We start from the raw sequence: 13,402 nt of genomic DNA, 5'->3' as shown, positions 1-13,402 counted from the left end.
TCCAACTTGCTTCAGCTGGAGCTATGGATGTTCGGCACCTCTAATAAACTCAGGCCCTATGCCTGTAGCTAGAGTGGTCAGACCCTCACTTGTATAAGAACTGGTACCAAAATCATCGAGGAGTTCAGAGAACAAAACTCAGCATAGTGGTGGGAGGGAAGAACATGAGAGAGCAGCTGTTTTGAAATAGCTCTTGCAGCACTGCCAGCCCCAAACGTTCAGAAGTTGTGTTGGGTCCCCAAAAAATCGTGAGAATGGCATAAGGTTTTTTTTTGTTGTTGTTAAATAAATAAAAACCAACAAATTTGAGGTTCTTTACCCCAAAAATCCTTCTGGTGTTTGAGCCTTTAGGGGTCACATTTTTGAGTCTTTCACAGCAAACATAAGGGCTAGAAATTGAATTTTTTAAAATGTAACCTGAGATTCTTACACAATCCCATGTCTCCAGGAGCTGGGACTTTAAAAAAATACCAAATGCTACGAGATTAAAAAAAAACATAAGCCAAAAATAAAGTCTTGATCCCATATTCCCTGTACAAGTAGAATTCCCATCAATGTCAAAAGACATTTTATCTGCATAAGGTGTATGGGTTCAAAGCACCCTTTCTGTGTGGGTATACACACTGTAAAAAAGAGTAATACACATCAGTCATCTATAAGAGCTAAAGAACAAATTCAACCCAACCTGAATCAGCATTCATGGTGCAATCAAAAGGAGGACAGGTTTGCTGTGGCTTAGGCATGCAAGATACTAGTTAAAAAGACTGCATGTCAGAACTTGTAATTCATTCTTTGGTTAGAATTCTGGACAGCCTCCTAGTACTCTGCACTCTTTGGTTTGCATCTTAACTGCCCTGGTACAGGTACGCCTATAAACTGCATACAGGGAACAAGGGAAAGTTATGGTACCCAAAGGCATTCACTTTTCACTACTACGTAATAACTTAATGTTACCCATTGTTCAGTGTGTTTCACATTCCTTCCCCTCTATAGCTGATCCACAGAGGATAACTACCTGCTTCTGCTCCCAGCTGATGGAGTTACTCCTTTGGATCAAGTGGCCGAGATCTCTGGTTTGGTGCTGAAATTTCTCAGTTCAAACCCTGCTGATGACACCTACACGGGGAAAGTTGCTACATTTATAAATATTAACCATCACAACATAGAGGCAATTATCCCCATTGTATAGTTGGGAAACTGGGGGCTAAGTGACCAGTGCAAGGTCACAGGGAGAGCCAGCGCTGGACCAGTGATTGAAACTCAGGTATCCCTGGCTCCTAGGCTGGTCTCAGATTAAGTCTAATGGCCAGCATAGCATGTTAAGTGCCCAGAGGATGCTAAAACAGAGCAGTAAGAAGAAAAGGAGTACTTGTGGCACCTTAGAGACTAACAAATTTATTAGAGCATAAGCTTTCGTGAGCTACAGAGCAGTGAGGGTTGGATGTGACAAAGTAGGATGGATTAGCTTCCTCTCTAGTTTACTGGAGCACCCAGTACATTGACTCCCAAGGAACCAGCTCCCTGCCTTCTTCAGCAGCTGACAAAATGCAATGAGGAGAGACACACAACAGGAAGAACTAGGCAAAGTTCATCTTGCTGTTCTAGTGGACATTTCTGAAGGGCTAGATCAAGCCACATAGAAAAAGATGGGATTCCAAACACCTGCAAATTATATCATGGTGGTGGGGTCCCATTATCTGATCTTAGACCTGGGTCCAGGTTCTGTGGCTTGTGTCCATTTTGCTAGCCCAAGGTATCTAACAACATTTCAATCAACATCCAGCACTCTCCTCTCTCTCTGTCTGTGGGAAGCCTGCTGAAAAGGAGTTAGCAACAGGGCGGGGGTGGGGAGGGGGAATTAAAGAGCAGCCCCACAACCTTATCCCTAACAGGCAAGTCTAAAGCAAGAAAGCCCCATTATTGGGCATTTACATGCTGCCCCCCAACATCATTCACATCACAGGGATGGGAAACTGGCTTCTCTCCCCATGACTTTCTATTACCACTCACTGTTAGTTAGCAACAAAGCCAGCACACTAGCAAGGAAGAAAGTTAACAAAGAATATCACTTCAAAGGCGGTTCTTTCTAGGATCCTCCTATCTCTCTCCCTTCTCCCTCCCTTGTTTATATGGTCTGGGCTTGCTGCTTGTCAAAACTGCAGAGCACTCAATTGCAGCTGAAGTCCATGGGAGCTGCAAGTGCTCAGCATCTCTGGAAAAAGGCAGGCCCTGAGTGCCTTTCTAGACACCCACTTCTCCACTCAACCCCAATCTCTCAGCAGTCGGAGCTATAATTAACACATGCTATAACTAGCCAGCAACACTCCTGGCTGTTTGCAAGAACTTCATTTCCGACTGCTTTTGGGACACGGATGCATAGAGTCTCTCCCTCCCCCCGTTCTTTTCATGCTGAATGGAATTATCCTGGTAGCCAAAGCTTTACAGCGTTCATGGAAAAAGATCCCAGGGACTTTTACACCAAAATGTGACACTGAGCGGTGTGATGGCAACTTGCCAGGTGCAGGGAGGCTGCGCCTAAGGACAGAGAGTTGTGAGAATGTTTTTGTAGATGGAAAATAAACACAGTGCTAATACCTGCTGGGGCTTGTAATCGCCCGGATAAAGGAAGAGAAAGCACTCCGAGGCGGAGGGATGAAAGGCTACAGTTTATCTATCACCTTAGTCCTTGCCATGTGCTTACAGGGAGAGAGAGAGGCCAGAAGTTGCAAGAATCCATTGGCTGCATCTGACTCTCCAGCAGTACTTTGGACACCCATCTGGCTGCCCCGATTTTCACAAGGAGCAGGTGAAAAGAATACGTGAAAAGCAGCATTGAATGTGACTCTCAGATTTTAAGGGCAGAAGGGACCATAAGATCACCTAGTACAACCTCCTGCAACATGGGCCATACAACATCATCTAGTAATTCCTGCAGCTAGCCCAACAACTCATGCCTGACCTAGAGTGAGAGACAGTGTGTGGCCCAGATCCTCATGGATATATAGGCTCCTAAATCCCAATGGTTTTAATGAGAGTTAAATGCCTAAGTACCTTGGAGGAACTGGGTCTGTGCGTCTTTCACCTCTAGGTCACTGGCTCAGATCTAGCCAGGTCAGTGAACTAGGCAAAATGACTTAGGCAATTTCAGTTTGGCTCCCAGTGGATAAATTTCCACACCACATAAACCATCATCTCAACAGGTATGAATTGCTCCCCTCCCTCACCGACTTGGCACTGGCAGCACAGACGCCAAAGATCGAATGTAGATTGAATTCCCTGGATGCACCTAATGGCAGGGCAGTTTCAGGGGCCACACATACAGACCCCTCTTCTCCTGATATGTAGGACTTTACCCTCCAGGGCTGTTCACCTGACACTTTTCACCAAAACTTTTAAGGATCTCTTTTGATTTAAACAAACTATTTGTTGCTGAGAAACCTAATTAGGGGGAGAAAGGAAAAACAATCAATAAAATTACGACATGAATGACTGCTTATAAAAAACTGAAATGCCCCATTATTTACACAGCTAAGTGCTTGCTCAACATCAACACACCTACAAGCCCAGTGGATAAACTGGTAGAACAGAAATTCACTAGAAGTTTGACACTTGCATATACGAGGGGGAAGAAAAAGCTTCTCAGGAGTTTTCAAGCATTGAAAATATCACTCACACTCACACACACTAGTCCATACCAGAGTTGCTCTCAGGGAAGAAGCAGGGTAATGCCAACAAGATGCAGCTTCTCCAAACCCTGGACACTTTGAACTTCCCTGAAACACTTGCACTCCTTCCTCGCCGAGGGCAGGTACTTACCCACTTCACACATAGCGCCTGAGAGTTCAAAGCTCAGGAAGGAGAAACTAGCCAGAATCCGGAAGCCTTCCATGGGAAGAGAGGCTTGGGAGCACTCTTGAAAGGGAAGAAGCTGTTGTGAGGGAATGTAGGAATGAGAAGTGTGGTTTGGGGGTCTGAGCACTAGACTTCAACTCAGGGCTCCTGTATTCAATCCCCATGCATTTGCTCTCAATACTGAGAGGTTTTCAATCACCCAACTTCTCCAAAGAGGTGGGACCTAATTAACGCATAGGCTTCTGTGGGCCCTCTATGCAGGGGTGAATTTTACCCATGGTTTGGGAAGCACTTAGGGAGACTTAGGGATGAACAGTGCCCTGCAGCCATAAAATGACAGGATTGCTGTGTGACCCTGGGCACGGCACTCAGCTGGAAGGTGTTATGGAAGGGTGAAGTATTGAAATCAATGACCCAAAACACTGGAGGATGTCTTCAATGTTTTAAACTCTGTGGAAACATCACTGAGATAGCCTAGGTCTGATCAACAGGGAGAACATTTATAAAGGTGAAAAGTCAGGCTGAGCAAAACAAAGACAAGTGTAGCAGACATCTCAGTTTTCTATGAAACTCCTGTATCTTGATCTCAGATTGAATGGTGAAGTCACCTTCCAAAAGCACCCTGGTGATCTAGAAGCACTTCTGGGGGAGATTTTCAAAGACACAAGTGTCAGCGAGGTGCCTAACTCCCTTTTGTGCCTTTGAAAATCTACCCCATTGATTTTCAGTGAGATTTCTGCTCCTAAATTGCTTGTGTTTTGCCAATCCTACTCCTAATTCTTATGTTTCACATGCAATCTGAGCACTGGGAAATATTAAGCTTCTTTATTCATGTGGGAAAACGTGTTGTTCAAAGTAGACCCACAAAAGAATGTGCATTCTTTGAAAACTCTGCTTCTTGCCCCGCATTTCAAAGATGCTTGCATGTCTCAAAAAGATAAGTGACCTGAGGACACAAAATCCCTAACACAAAGATTACATTTGTTCAAGAACCTCCAAGACATTCATAATGCACTCAGAATATTCACTGTAAAGCATATTAAATTAGATTTTAAAATGTGCATTAAGAAAAGAACATCTAATAAAACAAAATTGTAGTTAGCAAGAAATCAAAGAGTGAATGTGAAAGGACAATAAGGCTAATAAGAACTACAAGCAGACAGAGAAATCCCAGTCTCTCACTAACCTTTTATTCAAGAAATCCCTCTTTTCTCCTGCAGGTAGCACTTTTGAAAGTGAGTTTTGGTACCTTCATCTGGCCCAACTCTGCAAGGTGCTGAACAGCCTCAACTAACAATAGAATCTTTTGGGGTTGAGGTCACTTGGCACATCACAGGAACTGAACTCCAGGTGGCTGGGGAAGGCTCTGATTCACTTTACTCTTCCTTGCAATGCAGGGAACTGGCTTTCCCCATCTATGCAGCCTTCTGATGTAGCCCTGTCCTGTTACTGCTACGTCCCTAGAGCCTTTTTATGTACAGCATACTGCTCTAATCTCTCTCTTATGCCCTGTTGTCTGGCCACACATCGTCTCTTACACCATGACAGTTATCGAAGGAAATATTCAAGTTCTCCAATGTTTGTGTTTTCCACTTACTACAGTCTGCATAGACAATTGAGGCCTGAGGCACAGTTATGGCCCAGAACCATCTACTACCCACTGTTGATTAGCCTCTAGTAAGCACAAGGCAGTTAGGATGGCTTTCAGGGCAGATGTGGTCTAGCAGACTGACCACAGGGGGCTGGCAGTAGGAAACCAGTGTTCCAGCCTTGCTTGCCACCAACTAGCTGTGTGATCTTGGGCAAATCACTTCCCCTTTCAATATGTGCTCAGCCTTATTTCCATTCAATCACCGCCCAGGACTCACAAAAGTGCTGTAAATATCACTACCTTCATTTGTGCCTTTTTTACCCATTTTCTTTGTACTGTTCGCAAAGCTCAATAAAGACCATTTCAAACAACTGCATAAAGCAAACATTAGCTCCCCACACCAGGTAGCTGGAACCCTAAAGATCATCAGCATTGCTCCCAACTGGGGGGAGAAGGGAAAACATAAGAATGGCCATACTGGGTCAGACCAAAGGTCCATCTAGCCCAGTATCCTGTCTTCCGACAGTGACCGATGCCAGGTTCCCCAGAGGGAATGAACAGACCAGGTAATCATCAAGTGATCCATCCCATCGCCCATTCCCAGCTTCTGGCAAACAGGGGCTAGAGACACCATCCCTGTCCATCCTGGCAAATAGCCACTGATGAACCTATCATCCATGAACTTATCTAGTTCTTTTTTGAACCCTGTTATAGTCTTGGCCTTCACAACATCCTCTAGCAAGGAGTTCCACAGGTTGGTTGTGCGCTGTGTGAAAAAATACTTCCTTTTGTTTGTTTTAAACCTGCTGCCTATTAATTTAGTTTGGTGACCCCTAGTTCTTGTGTTATGAGAAGGAGTAAATAACACTTCCTTATTTACTTTCTCCATACCAGTCATGATTTTATAAACCTCTATCATATCCCCCCCCAGTCGTCTTTTTTCCAAACTGGAAAGTCCCAGTCTTATTAATCTCTCCTTATATGGCAGACGTTCCATACCCCTAATCATTTTTGTTGCCCTTTTCTGAACATTTTCCAATTCCAATATCTCTTTTTTTGAGATTGGGTGACCACATCTGCGCGCAGTATTCAAGATATGGGCGTACCATGGATTTATATAGAGGCAATATGATATTTTCTGTCTTACTATCTATCCCTTTCTTAATAATTCCCAACAATCCGTTTGCTTTTTTGACTGCCGCTGCACATTGAGTGCATTTTCAGAGAACTATCCACAATGACTCCAAGATCTTTTCCTTGAGTGGTAACAGTTAATTTAGACCCCATCATTTTATATGTATAGTTGGGATTCTGCTACCATGTCAGAGCTTGTGCTCTGATCTTTGAGACCCCAAGAGCCTAATGACAAATTGCCAGGGATTTGAAGCTCTGTAGGAATTTGCAGAAATATTTACATAACCTTGGGTTTTTACAAACATCTTGTCCCTTGGGTTTTTAGGGGCATTGCATGGATATTTTCATAAACATGCATAAGATGCTCAGATACTGCAGTGAGGGGGCCATGTAAATACCTAGGAGACAAAGATGCTCATTTAACTGACAGAATTGTAGAAATTTCCAACACTAAGACCCGAATCCAGAATTCTTTTTTCTCCTTCAACATCAGAACATTTAAAGAAGAGCAGGAAATGCCGCTCCCTGTGCTGTTTTAGGGTGCATAGGATATCCGGTCTCACTCAACAAGTTAAAAGAAAATCTGTCTGTTTGCCTCAATGCTGCATGTAGAATCTCACACTGGCAAATTCCATGCCAACATATCAACAATCAGAGATCTGGGTCACCCAGAAATAATGCAGCATTATGTAAATACACAGATAAGTCACTAATAATATTCAGCCAATCGGATGGTTTGTAGCTCATTTCTAAATGTATCTTTTTCAAAACAAGATGTTATTAGAGCACTCTTTTTCCACTGACGCTATTGGCAATAGAGAAATATGTCCAAAGCAAACAAAACTATTTGTTTATTATCAGGATTCGGTTTTTAAAAGTTATAGTGTTTTGTTAAAATATTTTAAAATCCAATGCACCCAACAATATACTGATCGAGGCAACAGAGAAACAGAGCTTCTCTCCCAACAAGGACATCAGATTCTCAAATTGCCAAAGGACACATCAGTTGCATCCTTCTCACACATCCCAAATCATATCTGTATTGTCCAAGCTGCTCACTCAGTTACACTGTAGCAGGAAAAGGAACCTCATTGGGTGTATCTGTTAATGAGAAGGCAGTGCAGCCCAAATACAAGACTGGGAATCAGGAACACTCGAGTTCTCTCTTGGCTCCATCAGTGGCCTTGGCTATCTCTCTTAGCCTTCCTGTGCCTCAGTTTTCAATCTGTAAAGTGGGTATGTCATCACCTACCCACTTGTGTAAGTGACTGTTAAGAGGATTAATTAATTGCTATTTGTAAAACACTGAATATTAAAGCTGCTATGCGCAAACAGCTTTGCAATTGCATTCCTAATTTGTACATTTAGCTGCTGTGAATGTAAGTGAGAGACAGGTTATATTGCAAATGCATGCAAAAGGACAGCTATGCATCTGATCTCTGACAGAGGCAGTTACCCATTTTGCAAACACAGTCATAGCAGCTGCATGCACAAACTAGGTGAACAATTGCAGGCTTTTTTGAAAACTCAGGCCCACAAATCAGTCTCCATCCCGGTCCAATCTGCACCTGGCAAGACGAGTGTGGCCCTCTCTCTCTGACGCAGATCTGGTCATGATTTTCCACATCTTTTCCATCTCAGTATTATATTGCTGTAACGGGTTTCAGAGTAGCAGCCGTGTTAATCTGTATTCGCAAAAAGAAAAGGAGTACTTGTGGCACCTTAGAGACTAACAAATTTATTAGAGCATAAGCTTTCGTGAGCTACAGATGAAGTGAGCTGTAGCTCACGAAAGCTTATGCTCTAATAAATTTGTTAGTCTCTAAGGTGCCACAAGTACTCCTTTTCTTATTGCTGTAACACACTCCTTGTGGAGCACTGCAAGAATGACCTTTCAGAAACTGAAGCTAGTGCAAGATGCGGCTGCCTGCTTATAAAGTAGAATCTGATGTGAAGAGCACATAACTCTGGGGGTCTCTGAGCTGCACTGCCTGCTGGTACATTTCAGGTTGGAATTAAAGGTGTTGGACTTAACCATCAAGCCTTAGGTGATTTGGAATATGTTTACATGACATATTGCCCAAGTTGAGAGCAGTAGACACGCTCAAGTTATATCAGAGGAGCTCCCTTGATATAAATGAGAGGGGGGTCCATGATGAATCGTCCTTACCTTGGAATTCGCTCCACCGCTCGATCCTGTTAAGTTAGCCATCCACAGACACTGCAAAACCAAGGTTTATGGGGAGGAATGTAGTGTATAAGAATAGGTAATATCCCTTTAAATAGTTAATGAGCCTTATAGTGGTATTCACCATGTTGTATTTTAGAAGCTGCCAAAATCCAATTAGAGCAGCAGTATCTCTATGTAGCTAGTTGAGAACTTGTTTTAACAAAACGGGTTTTTTGTCAAAAAATTTTAATTCATCAAAACCAAAACTGTTCACAGGAAAGGATAGGATTAAGATTTCCTGTTTCAAAAAAATTGGCAATTTCAATTAGTTTCAAAAAAAGGTTAGCAATAGTCAACCAAGGTTAGCCAAGATAGGCAGGAATGGTGCCCCTAGCCTCTTTTTACCAGAGGCTGGGAGTGGGCAGCAGGGGTTGGATCACTTGGTGGTGATCGCTTGTTCTGTTCATTCCCTCTGGGGCACCTGGCATCGGCCGCTGTCGGAAGACAGGATACCAGGCTAGATGGACCTTTGTTCTGACCCAGTATGGCTGTTCTTATCGTCTAATGGTCAACACATCCTGTTTGGACATTTTTTAAAAGTTCCATTTCTTGGTACAAAATTAAAAGTTGTTTGAAATTTAAGGTTTCAGAGTAGCAGCTGTGTTAGTCTGTATCTGCAAAAAGGAAAAAAGAGGACTGGTGGCACCTTAGGTACTGATATAATCAATTTGTTAGTCTCTAAGGTGCCACAAGTCCTCCTTTTCTTTTTGAAATTTAAGTTGATTTCTAGTAAAAATAAAAATAAAAGTTTAAAAGATTGAATGTGAAATGCTTTAATTGACCAAATCCAAAAAAATTTCAGATTTTCTATTTGTGAAAAATTTCAGGATTGACTTTTTGTCTCAATTTGAGATGGGAAAAATTTCTAAATTTCTCAGAGAAAGGGAAAACCATTTCCCATGGTTATATTACCTAGTCCTTGCATGTTGTGTATATTCAGTAAATATGGTTATTTGGAGGCCATTGGGCTCCTGTAGTTCCTTCATATTACATTTGTAGTGTAAAGAGCAAAAGACCCAACAAGGAGGGCTGAGGGAATTAATACATTTGCCAGGTGGGAATGGAGAAGTATTATTTTATAATTATGCTTGCTGGTGGGTATTTATCTGTTCTTTCAGTTGGGATCAGCAGTCCCTGATATAATGTAACAATGTGAGTAATGGGAGTCAATACCATGGGATGGGCACCTATTGAGAAGCTCATCAATCAAAACTAAGAGACAGTATGAAATAAAGATACCTTCTAACCAATGTCCTAGAAGCTCTTAATATCAACAGCTTTCAGGAAAGTCATTTAACCTCCCAGAAAAAGATCACCTTTCCATAAATTCTATTCAAATAAATCCAAACTTAACAGAGCACTAAAACTCTGCTATAAAATAAGAGAGGGTGGTTTTTAAAAATCCTACAGAAAGGATCTCATTTTCTATTAAATTCTATGGCAGATATTTTTTATTTTAAATGGATCTGGGATTTTCAAAGGAGTTGAAGGGAGATGTCTAAGTCCTTTAGGTTATTGTTTCTGTTAAAAAAAAAAAAAAAACAGCAGCAGCAGCTTGGGCACCTAAAGTTTTGCTAAATTCATATCTAGGCACCTAAGCAAGCAGGCAGATTTTCAGAAGGACTGACTTAAGAGAAGCTGCCAAGCGTTCTGCCCTTTTGAAAATTAGGCTGTTTACTTGGATGCCTAGATAGGGACTTTATTAAATATGGAAGCCTAATGTTAGATAATCTAGGCCATATAGGGTTTTAGAGTAATTTCTACAGAACTGTAGAAGTTCTTCATAAAATTGAATTGGTTTCATCCCTATTAAGTTCTAGAGGACTTTTCTTTAAGGACCAGCCTTCAAAAATGTACAAAAACCCCTTAAACAGCAACCTACGACTTCGAAGGCCTTTAGCCAGCTAAAAGTAATAATTACCCATACGCAGTTCAAATCAACTGCGGGTTGGAGAGAGCATGCAATAGTTCACTACTAGATACAAGGCTCTAACTGCAGGTTGGAGAGAGCATGGAATAGTTCACTACTAGAGACAAGGCTCCTTTTAGTCTTAATGTTTACGCTGCTGAAGCAAAGACTAACCATGGCAACCAGCTTTGCCACAAAGCACTGCTCAGCTTGAATTACTGCAAGGAGAAATGTTGAAACATTAAATCCCTCTTCTGTAATGCATCAATATAACCTTTGATTAAAGGGAAAAGGAAAAAAAATCCATGCCAGGCCTTTGCTGCCAGTTGAAGAGTATATTTTCTAAAGTTCACCTGCTGGGGAAAAAAAAAAAGCAGCTGATTTTCCAAAGAGGATTAATGTCTCCTCAGGCACAAGCACAAAATCAAGCAACAGCCCCACAATTTTATAAGTAATTAGCAGAGCTTTCAATGGCCTTTTTTCCCCCCATGTAAAATTCTGGAATGCACTCAGGGTCCAATCCACTGTACCCACTGAAGTCAACAGGAGTTTTTCCATAGACCTCAATGGGCTTTGGATCAGGCCCTTTGATCCCATCGTAGATGATGAGCACCCTTCAGTAAGAGTTAAAGCACTAAGCTTCATATACCCCTTCCCTCCTCTGCCCCCACTCCCAAACTATGAATTGGACCAGTCATCTTTATCATAATGCCCTCCAACTTTTGAGGAACATCCGAGGATCTCTGGTGCTCAGCTATCAAAAATGCCTCTCCTCCCACTTGGCGAAAATGTTTATATAAATCTGTGAACAATACCTTTCAGAGGGAGCAAACGCATTTTTATATAGTTTTCATTACAAATTCTTAACACTTTGCTTAGAGAAAGCCTTTTAAATATAATGGGACTAGATACCAGGCTAAAGGAAGGCTGATCTAACTGCTGAGAGGATGTCCTCATAATGCTTTATCATTTTTGCTTTCCAGTTATATAGATCCATGCAGCAAAGTATAGCAGTTGGAATTTCATGATGGAATGTCTGACCGATGAGAAAAGGAGGGAGAGGGGATATCGGAACTGCATCTAGACTATATCTACACTGCCTTATAGTTGGGATTACACAGGTGTGAAAAACCAGTGCATGCTGTAACTCCCCACCTGGGACGCTGCAGGCACGAAATAAAAGGTTCCCTGTTCACATTAAAGCAGTCCTACTTTAATGCAAACTAGGAACCTTTTGGTTTACACTCACAACATCCACAGTGGGGAGTTACAACGCAACACTTTGGGAAACACTGCTAGTCACATCCCCATCATCCGAACTATGGGGCAACGTAGACACGTCTCGCTATAGCTTGGTCTGTTTTGGTGGGGAATGGCAGATGGCTTGAGACAATCAGTAATGGGACACAGAACCTTTCAACTATAGGTCAATGGTTCACATTTTCTGCAGGTCAAAAGAGGTGACAGAGGCATCTAATGGCTGGCTCCCGTGGAAGATGCAGCAAATCAGGTGAAGACAACTCAAACATAGGAGGGTTTTTTCAAAATGGGCATAGGCATTGCTGTTTTAAGCTATTTTCCCTCTGGAAAGACCTTATGGGGAGGGATCACGCTTGTGCTGCTGCTTCCACACATAACCTCTCGATAACAGCAGGAGAAGCAATGATCTGACATGACCCTGGTCAGTTACTTTCCACTCCTCCTGCAAGCCAAAGAGAACCTGCCATGCGCAAGAGCAGCACAGGGGTCAATTTTGCTACTGCAGGGGTAGAGATACACATAGGTAAGCCCCACATGGTACATAGGGTCGACCTCATCTAACAACACTGAGGTAAAAGCTATTTGTGCTTTGTCTCTACTAGGGTTTCATATCGGGATTGCTATCTCCATGTAAAAACACACCTCTCTACACAGTGAGGACACAGCCTCGGTGTTTGCAGGGTGGGGCCCTGCCTACACTGACAAGACGAAGGGTGGAAGGGGAAATAAAGGCACCTAGGTAAGAAGTGACATGCTCAAGGTCAAACAACAGGTGAATTATACAAGCTGAAATACATACATGTTGTCAGTACAAATGCTGAAATTCTTTCATAAAAGGCCCTTGCTACAATCAGGATAATTAGGGAGGTTTTGTTGTTGTTTGTTACATTATATATTTTAGGCCTGGTCTGGAGAGATTTTGTACCAGTACAGCTATTTCAGTTACTGATTATTGGTAACCGATCACAACTCTATATTGGTAACACACAGTTATGCCAGTACAATCCCTAGTGTGGACACAGTTATACCAGTATAAAGGTTCTTCATACCTTTATTTCCCTTCCCTATGGAATTAGCTTTACCAGTATAAGCTCCTGCATACACTATATCTGCCTCTATACTAGGGGTTGTTGTACCACGTTAACTATCCTGGATACTTATAGAGGTACAACTTGTGTATATAGAGAAGGCCTTAATACTGATACCATTTTTTTTTTTTAGGAGGGGGGAGGCTTGATCTTAACATTTTAACAAAATACCAAGTACGCTCCAAACTGTATAAATGAATAGCTATCTCTCATGTAGCACATTCAAACTACCTGCCACATAAAGAAGCCTTAAGTTGCTGCAGAATTCCACATGCACTGACAAGAAGACCGTCGTAGCATGCTATGACAACCTGACCACATGCTCAGCTAATTAGATC

The 13,402-nt window shown here is 42.2% G+C and overlaps 1 protein-coding gene across 4 annotated transcripts in view; it reads right to left on the bottom strand.

The window, feature by feature from the left end:
* Positions 1-13,402, bottom strand: part of CUEDC1 (CUE domain containing 1) — a 115,203-nt gene that overhangs the window by 85,723 nt on the left and 16,078 nt on the right. Inside the window, exon 2 of one of the 4 annotated variants that reach the window (XM_043499269.1) lies at positions 1,016-1,116. The exons of the other annotated variants lie outside the window; for them this stretch is intronic. The gene's annotated coding sequence lies outside the window, so the exon portion shown is untranslated. The remainder of the gene's footprint in view (positions 1-1,015; positions 1,117-13,402) is intronic. 4 annotated transcript variants of the gene reach the window in all.

This window comes from Dermochelys coriacea, chromosome 17 (assembly GCF_009764565.3).
Source record: "Dermochelys coriacea isolate rDerCor1 chromosome 17, rDerCor1.pri.v4, whole genome shotgun sequence".
NCBI lineage: Eukaryota > Metazoa > Chordata > Testudines > Dermochelyidae > Dermochelys > Dermochelys coriacea.
Note: the sequence above shows the minus strand (reverse complement) of the source record. Positions and strands in the feature narration are given on the sequence as shown.